The following is a 9,104-nucleotide window of genomic DNA, read 5'->3' on the forward strand; positions in this document are numbered from 1 at the left end:
CGTCGGCTACTTTGGGAAATCAAACCTTCACCTATAGGGAGCAAACCTATGGTGAAGATTATTCACCCAATCCTTTCAATTTTCTCAGGCCGGTTCCTTTCATGCTTAGTGAGTACCAAGTAAATCCTTCAATATCAAACTGAGACCTTAATGTGAAAGCGAGATGTGACATGTGAGATCATAACTCAATCAAAGTGTACAACTTCTAATTCTGGATTAACAATTCAAACTTAATTATGCAATCCAATAGATACTGAATCCAAGCGTCTTAAATTTCCAACATCATGTATCTTGAAATTCCAAGTGCCCTAGATGGCTGTCAAAATCCCTTCGAATTCACAAGAAAGTTCAGAGAAAAAAAATTAAAAATTTTCACAATTTTTGCTCAAGACCAAGAAAACGCTGATTAGGAAACCTAATCTCCCACCCCCAACCTAAAATCTACATTTTCCTTAATGTAAAAGATATGAGCGTGTAATGCACTTAGGACAACGAAAAGTGAATATGAAGTGATGGGAAAATAGTACCTGGATGATGAGTTGAGAGACACTTTCCAAGAGATCGCAGCATGGGCGTCGGTCAACACGAGAGAGTAGGTGACACAAAAATAACAAAAATAAAATCCTACCTATACCACTTTCTTAGGTGCTCTCGATTGCATTTAGCGTATGCAACAAGCCTTTAAACCCCTAGGTTGCCCCTAGTGGACGAGTTGTAGTCTCGTGAGGGTTTGCAGTAATGTTACCCACAAACATTGAACTAACTAATTATAGGAACGAAAAGAAATGAAGAGCTGGGTTGCCTCCCAGGAGCGTTAAGTTTACCATCTTCAGCCAGATAAATAAAGCAACTACCCTAGTCCTATGAAAGTGATAAACCTACCTATACCTCCATCAGACTAGGAGATCAATCCTGGTAAACAGGAGCAGTCAGGGGCATGGACATGTCCTCTGAATCAAATTTCTCGACAAATGGTTTCAATCGATGTCCATTGACTTTAAACTCCTTGCCATTGTCAGGATCTCTTATTTCAATGGCCCCATGAGGAAAAACAGTAACAACAATGTAAGGGCCGGTCCAACGAGATCGAAGCTTACCCGGAAAGAGATGTAATCGAGAATTGTACAAAAGGACCTTCTGACCAAGCGTGAATGATTTTCGCAAAATGTGTTAGTCATGAAATGCTTTCATCTTTTCCTTGTAAATTCTTGAATTATCGTACGCATCATTCCGGATTTCCTCAAGTTCATTCAATTGAAGTTTGCATAGTGAGCCAGCGTTGTCCAGATTGAAATTAAGATTTTTAATCGCCCAGTACGCTTTATGTTCCAGCTCCACAGGCAAGTGACAAGCTTTCCCATAGACAAGTCTAAAGGGAGACATTCCAATAGGGGTTTTAAAGGCAGTACGGTATGCCCATAAGGCATCGGTCAATCGGATTGACCAATCCTTACGATCAGGGTTAACCGTTTTCTCCAAAATGTGTTTAATTTCCCTATTAGAAATCTCAACTTGCCCACTTGTCTGTGGGTGGTACGGGGTGCTCACCCTATGAGAGATACTGTATTTCTTCATTAAGCTCTCAAATGGTTTATTACAAAAGTATGAGCCCCCATCACTAATGATGGCTCGAGGCGTTCCAAATCGAGAAGGAATATTTTCTTTTAGGAATTTAATGACTGTGCGATGATCATTAGTTCGACACGGAATCGCTTCGACCCATTTAGTGACATAATCCACGGAGAGCAAAATATATAGATTTCCAAATGATTGGGGGAATGGTCCCATGAAATCGATGCCCCAGCAATTAAATGCTTCAATGATAAGGATGGGATTCAAAGGCATCATATTTCGACGGGACAATACTCCCAATTTCTGACAACGCTCACAAGCTTTGCAAAACTCATGAGTGTCCCTAAACATAGTGGGCCAGTAAAAGCCACACTGCAGAATCTTGGCCGTGGTCTTTTTAACAGAAAAGTGACCACCACAGGCCTGTGAGTGACAAAAGGAGATGACGCTCTGATGCTCATCGTCTGGTACACATCTCCTTAGGATTTGGTCTGGACAATATTTAAATAAATAAGGATCATCCCAGAAGAAGTTGCATACCTCGGTGAAGAATTTCTTCTTATCTTGCGCAGTCTACTGTGTCGGTATGGCACTTGTAGCAAGATAATTAGCAATATCAGCGAACCAAGGTGAATGGGAGACTCCGAACAGTTGTTCATCAGGGAACATATCATTGATATGGGTCGCCTCAAGGGAATCAGAGGTATTAAGGTGAGAAAGGTGTTCGGCTACTACGTTCTCTACTCCCTTTTTATCTTTAATTTTCAAATCAAATTCTTGGAGTAGAAGGATCCATCGTATCAAACGGGGCTTAGAATCATTCTTAGAAAGAAGATACTTAAGTGCCGCATGATCTGTGTAGATAATGATCTTGGATCCGATCAAGTAGGACCTAAATTTGTCCAAGGCGAACACTACAGCTAAGAGTTCTTTTTCCGTAGTCGAGTAGTTCACCTGGGCAGAATTTAAAGTTCTACTTGCATAATGAATGACGTAGGGCCTCTTATCTTTTCTCTGGCCTAGGACCGCCCCAAGAGCATAATCAGAAGCGTCGCACATAAGCTCAAAAGGAAGGCTCCAGTCAGGTGGCTGCATGATAGGTGCAGTGGTTAACGTGCCCTTAAGATTGGTGAAAGCTTTCTGGCATTGCTCAGTCCACTCGTATGGAGCATCCTTTTGAAGAAGAGTACATAAAGGACGAGAGAGGAGACTAAAGTCCTTTATGAATCGCCTATAAAATCCTACGTGTCCTAAGAAGGATCGCACGTCTCTGATGTTCTTGGGTGGAGGTAGGTTAGAGATAAGATCGATTTTTGCCTTATCTACCTCGATTCCCTTGGACGAGATGATATGCCCAAGGACAATTCCCTTCTGAACCATGAAATGGCACTTCTCCCAATTAAGTACCAAGTTCTTTTCTTCACATCTTTTCAGCACACATTTAAGACTTTCCAAGCACTTACTGAAAGATGGACCGTAAACAGAGAAATCATCCATAAAGACTTCTAGATATTTCCCCACCATATCAGAAAAGATACTAAGCATACATCGCTGAAAGGTGGCAGGGGCATTACATAGTCCGAATGGCATCCTTCGATAGACAAAGGTGCCGTAGGGACATGTAAATGTGGTCTTTTCCTGGTCTTTAGGGGTTATCTCTATCTGGTTGTAGCATGAATACCCGTCAAGGAAGCTATAATAGGAATGACCAGCTAACCTTTCCAGGATCTAATCAATGAATGGTAAAGGAAAGTGGTCTTTCCTTGTGACGGTATTCAACTTTCTGTAGTCAATGCACATTCTCCAACTAGTGGTGACTCTAGTTAGCACGAGTTCATTATTAGCATTGGCTACGATGGTGATTATGGACTTCTTAGGGACCACTTGAGTTGGACTCACCCATTGACTATCAGATATAGGGTATTTGATACCCACGTCCAATAGTTTAAGAACCTCGGCCTTAACTACTTCCTTCATGTTTGGATTTAGTCTGCGTTGTGGTTGCCGAGCGATTTTTGCATTATCCTCAAGATATATGCGGTGAGTACAAATCGAGGGATCGATTCCCTTGAGGTCCGCTATCGTCTATCCCAGGGCTCCTTTATGCTCAATGAGAGTAGATATGAGCATACTCTCTTGTTCTTTCTCTAAGTGGGCAGAGATCACTACTGGGTATGTCTCATCTTGACTTAAATAGGCATATTTCAAATCAAAGGGCAAAGGTTTTAGGTCAAGCTTCGGCAACTTGAGGTTAGACGGTAGAGGCACTACATCGGTTTGTGGCAATTCTTCAAATTGTGGCCTCCACCGGTTAACTTCAAGTACCGGTGCAGTATCAGGCAAGGCACACGTCTCCCTAATCATGTCATCATCAAAATCATGGGAGTGGGCCAGGCACATCTTTAGATGGTGGGAGGATAAGGTTAGAAGTGTCGTATCTTCCACGAAAGAGTCAATCATGTTAATGTCGTGGAAATCGTCATCCTCCTCTAAGTTTCTGCCGTTATTGAAAAAGATATTTGACTCCAACGTCATATTCTCAAAAGACATAGTCATAACACCATTCCTGCAATTGATAATTGCATTTGAAGTGGCAAGGAATGGGCGGCCAAGAATGACGGGGATCTGAGTGCTTATGTTGTTGATGGGTTCGGTGTCCAGGATGATAAAATCTATAGGGTAGTAAAATCTATCAACTTGGACCAACACATCCTCAATTATCCCTCTTGGTACACGAACAGAGCGATCAGCAAGTTGTAGTGTGGTTAGGGTGGGTTTTAATTCACCTAAACCTAACTGTTTGTATACCGCGTAGGGAATCAGATTGACGCTCGCTCCTAAGTCAAGAAGTGCATGATCAATTCGATGGTCCCCGATTACACATGATATGGTTGGGCTACCGGGATCCTTGAATTTCTGCGGCACGTCTTGCTTCAGGATGGCACTCACTTTCTCAGTCAAGAAGATTTTCTTTTGAATACTTTGCCGTCTTTTGGTCATGCATAAGTCTTTCAGGAATTTGGCATATGAAGGTATCTGTTTCACGACATCTAGTAGAGGAATGTTGACTTTCACTTGTTTCAACACCTCTAGGATATCCTGAGAGTTAGAGAGAGGTTTTGGTGAAACCAACCGTTGGGGAAACGGAGCAACTTGCTTCTCTAGAAGTTTCGATTCTAATTTTTATGGGGCATCACTAGATCCATCATTGTTGTTCTCTTCTGGTTCTTGAGGCTTTTCAGGCCTAACCGGAAGAGTTTTATCAATGATCTTTCCACTCCTAAGAGTGGTGATGGATTTAGCGTGCCCCATCTGATTTGAAGAGCTGGGATCATTGATCTCGTACTGCAGTTTAGGATTGGGGAGAGGTTGTGCAGGAAGCATCCCCTTTTCTATCACCGTCATATGAGAATCTATCTTTTGCATAAAATCTGTAATTTCCCGCATTGCCTGAGCTAGCTCTTGTATGGAATTTTGAACCGGTTCCTCTTGAGGTTTCACTTGATTTGGATTTTGATTGAAGAAACCTTGAGGAGTAGCCGTTTGTCCATTCCTCCAACTAAAGTTTGGATGATTTTTCCAACCAGGATTGTACTTATTGGAGTTAGGTCCAGTAAAAGGTCTTTGATAGTTGTTTACGGCATTGGCTTGTTCATTCAACAGTCCTCGAAAGGCGGGTATTGTAGGATAATTTTCAGTTGTATGAATGTTGCAATCACAGATGCCGCAAACAATTTCATTAACCTTATCCTTCTTTCCTTCCATAGCCTTAACTTTCCTTATAAGCGTAGTCACTTTACGCTTGAGATCATCCTCTTCTTTCAAGAGATATAATCCACCTTTCTCCTTTAATTAAGTCGGCCTAGACGTGGTGTTCAACTTTGGGTAATAGTCCCATGATTGTGTTTTTTCAGCAAGACTATCGAGGTAATCCCATACCTCGTCAACATCTTTATTAATGAACTCTCCATTACACATTGTCTCGACCATTTGGCACATGGAAGATGTCAGTCCATCATAGAAAAAATTTGTAATTCGCCATGTTTCAAATCCGTGTTGTGGGCATGAACTGACTAAATCTTTGAACCTTTCCCAACATTGGAAGAATGTTTCATCTTCCTTTTGGGCAAAGTTCATGATTGCTTTTCTGAGGGTAATCATTTTATGATGTGGGAAGAATTTTTTTATGAATTCCCTCTGTATGTCGTTTCATGTGCCAATGGATCTAGGACGCAGTGAATGTAACCACGTCTTAGCTTTCTCTTTTAAAGAAAAAGGAAAGAGTTTCAGCCTAATTGTATCCTCAGATACATTAGGAAAACATAATGTAGCTATAATCTCATCGAACTCTTTCAAATGTAAATATGGACTCTCTGATTCAAGTCCATGGAATTTGGGAAGGAGTTGGATAACTCCTGGCTTGATGTCCATTTATCCTGTGTTTTCAGGAAAAATCATGCATGAGGGCGTACTCACCCCCGCCGGTTGTAGATAATCTCGTAAAGTACGAGGCGGGGGTGCCTGATGCACCTCATTCTCATCTTGGGTATCCTCCACCCTGGGTGGAAGTAGAGGAGGTTGGTCTTCAGCCATAACTTCAATTAACTCAAGGGATTTCGAGTGGTGTCTAGTCCTGCGATGGATAGTCAACCCCTCAACCAATCCTCCTTCAGTCAAGAGACGTCGAGTGTCGTCACGGGCCCACTTGGGCATGAAACACTCGCAGCCCTCAATCAAATTTGAAACCTATTTCTAAGAAAGGAAAAGAAAGTCTAGAAAGAAGGAGAGAGAGTTGGAAAGAAATTACCAAATTGAAGCCCCTAAGTCAAGGACCTGCAAAAGAAAACAAACAAGTTAGATTCTAAAAAGGAGAAGAACAATCGTTTAAAAGAAAGATAGCAATGAACTGATTTCTAAAAGAAGGAATTCCTAAAAGAAAGTGGAAATTTCTAAAATAAATTAGGAAAGTCCTAAACTAGAAAGTAAATTACTAAAAGAGAACTGGAAAATAGAAAGTAGGGAAGGAGCTTACCGAATTAGAAATTTCTATCTTAAAGGCCTACAAAATAGGAAGGTTAGTTTCTAAACAAAAATTCTACAAGTAGAAAATTTCTAAAAGTGAATTAGGAAACAAAGTTAGATTAGAAAGTTAAAAAAATAATAATAATAAAAGAGAAAAGTTTCTAAAAATAAATTACTTCCTAAAAATAGAAAAATAATAGAATTAAAATTTTCCAAAATTTAAACCCTAATTCTAAAATGTAGAAAAAGTAGAGAGATTAGGAAGGAATTACCAATTGAGAAACTTATGTCAGGATCCTATAAAACAGGAAAACAAGTTAGTTCAAAAAAGTCTACAACTAAAGTTAGTCAAATTCTAATCTTAAATTAATTCTAAACCTAATTAATTTCAAAAAATTGCAACCGTCAGTCCCCGGCAACGGCGCCAAAAACTTGTTCACTCCCCAAGTATAGGGTTGTGATGTAGTAATAAACTCGGTAAGACCGAGGTCGAATCCACAGGGACTGAAACTTGTACGTTTCCTGAAACTAGGTAGAAATAGAACTAGCCTAAGATGCAATCAAAATCAAATGTAAATTGATGAATAATGGTGAGAGATTAATGTAAAACTTAAGGAATTCAGATGAAGGAAACTAGGGATTCAGAGGATCCACTTGTAGCGATCAGGGAGATCTTATGCCTGCTTCAAAAATCATGGAATTAAAACTGAACTTACTTGATCTGGTTTTCAAGAGATGGAAGGTATATGAATTAGAATGGATTCCATCATCTAACCATGCCCAGGAGACAAAGCAAACAACAGAATTAAACTAATTACCAACCAATCAACAGTGCATGAAAGTTAGGAAGGGTACCATCATCCAACCATGCCCAGGAGACGATGGTGAACAACAGGGCTTCCTGACGTCATAAACATCAAAAAGAACATAGAAACATGCTCAAAGCCATCGCAGACCTATTGTAATTTTAGTCACAACAGACCATTAAAAACTGAAAACATTCCCTCACAATCAACCCAATACCAAATCCATTCAGTTTAAACTAGAATTAAAGGCATAAAATTCTTCCCATCACGCTACAAGCTTCACCCCTTAGCCCTAGCTAAGGGGTTTAGCTACACATGAATGGGCTAAAATAAACAAATAAACAAAAGAAAAGGAAGAAAATCAATAAAAGGAAAAGAAAAAGGAAACAAAAGAATTTCCCTGTTTTCTCCTTCAATCATCCAAGCCTGCTCTTGAGATCACGTGCATCCTCCCCAGCCATTGGAAAACTCCAAGTCGTGCTCACGTACTCAGCCTTCTCTGCTCCTGTCCCAAGCCTTTTTCCTTTCCAGCCACCGCCCCTCTCTCACGTTCCAGCCGTACATCCCCTCCCTGGCTCTCTTTCTTCTCTTTCTTTTATACTAGGAGAGGGCGGTGGAGCACTGTCCTTGCTGGAGTTGGTGGACAGCAGTTTCCGCAGCTGCGTCGGAAGTCGGTGCGAGAGTTCTTTACGCAGCACAGTTACGTACCAATCTGAGCCGAAGTTGCTGGGTCATCTTCCATCTTTTCCTTTAAAAAGAAAACATCCCCTGGGACGTTTTTGAATGAAATAGCAGGTGGATGGCCTAGATCAGCCATCTGATCAGCGATGGTGGCCCACTTGGATCAATCACAGCTCTGTTGCAGAACAGAGCTCGCGCAGTCGGGCGCTGTGAAGGTCGGCGAACCGCTGATTGATGCCGTGTGTAAAATCCACTCCGACCATTCAATTCGCGTCGAAAAACCAGTAAGATTCAGCTGGCTTCATGTTGGATTCGGTGTGGCCCATGCGATCTTTGTTCCCACCGTCCATTCCTGCGTTTACATGCACTCTGCCTGTGTGTGTGTGCATGGGACAAAAAGGAAAGCTAGGTGACGGTGTTGGTCACCTCGCAGAGCATATGGACGGCTCTGATTGTCGAAACCTATGATGGATGGGGCCAACTACACAAAAACGGACGGACAGCGTCCGTTCGCTATTCTCCGTGTGCGAGAAGGATTGGGTCAACAGCGCTGACCGATCGGCTTGATTTGGTGCACATCGGGTGCACTTACACACTGTGCACTGTCGATGTCAATGGGGTCCACTCGTGATGAATCTGTATAATCCTCTCCATCCATCTTCTTCCCCTTTTAATTTAAGATGTTGAGTCCAAAACTGAAGCGCATCCAGAGATTAGGTGGGCCCCACTTGAGGTTTTAAGGGGCTGATCTATCCGTTGGGCCACTTCCACAGCGATCCAATGGCTGATTTTTGATTTGTACGGCTTATTTAAGGTCTTCAGTCCATATATAGAGTTTTGGGCTGAACGGATGGTGGGAACCCTGTGATCTTGTATTCTGTACCAATTTCAGGCTACTTGAGCATTAGTTTCTCGATTATCTTGGATCCCTGGCGTACAAATATGCCGATCCTGGTCTCCTGGTGTCCGTCTCATGCTCTGGTGTCATCAGAGCGTTAACTCCATACTTTTAGCACCTTATTT

At 41.6% G+C, this 9,104-nt stretch overlaps 1 non-coding gene across 1 annotated transcript; it reads left to right on the forward strand.

The window, feature by feature from the left end:
• Positions 1-5,620: 5,620 nt before the first annotated feature.
• LOC131235957 (small nucleolar RNA R71) lies at positions 5,621-5,727 on the forward strand. The gene has a single exon (XR_009166467.1). It is a non-coding gene; the product is annotated as a small nucleolar RNA R71 (small nucleolar RNA).
• Positions 5,728-9,104: the final 3,377 nt, after the last annotated feature.

This window comes from Magnolia sinica, chromosome 19 (genome assembly GCF_029962835.1).
Source record: "Magnolia sinica isolate HGM2019 chromosome 19, MsV1, whole genome shotgun sequence".
NCBI classification, from domain to species: Eukaryota; Viridiplantae; Streptophyta; class Magnoliopsida; order Magnoliales; family Magnoliaceae; genus Magnolia; species Magnolia sinica.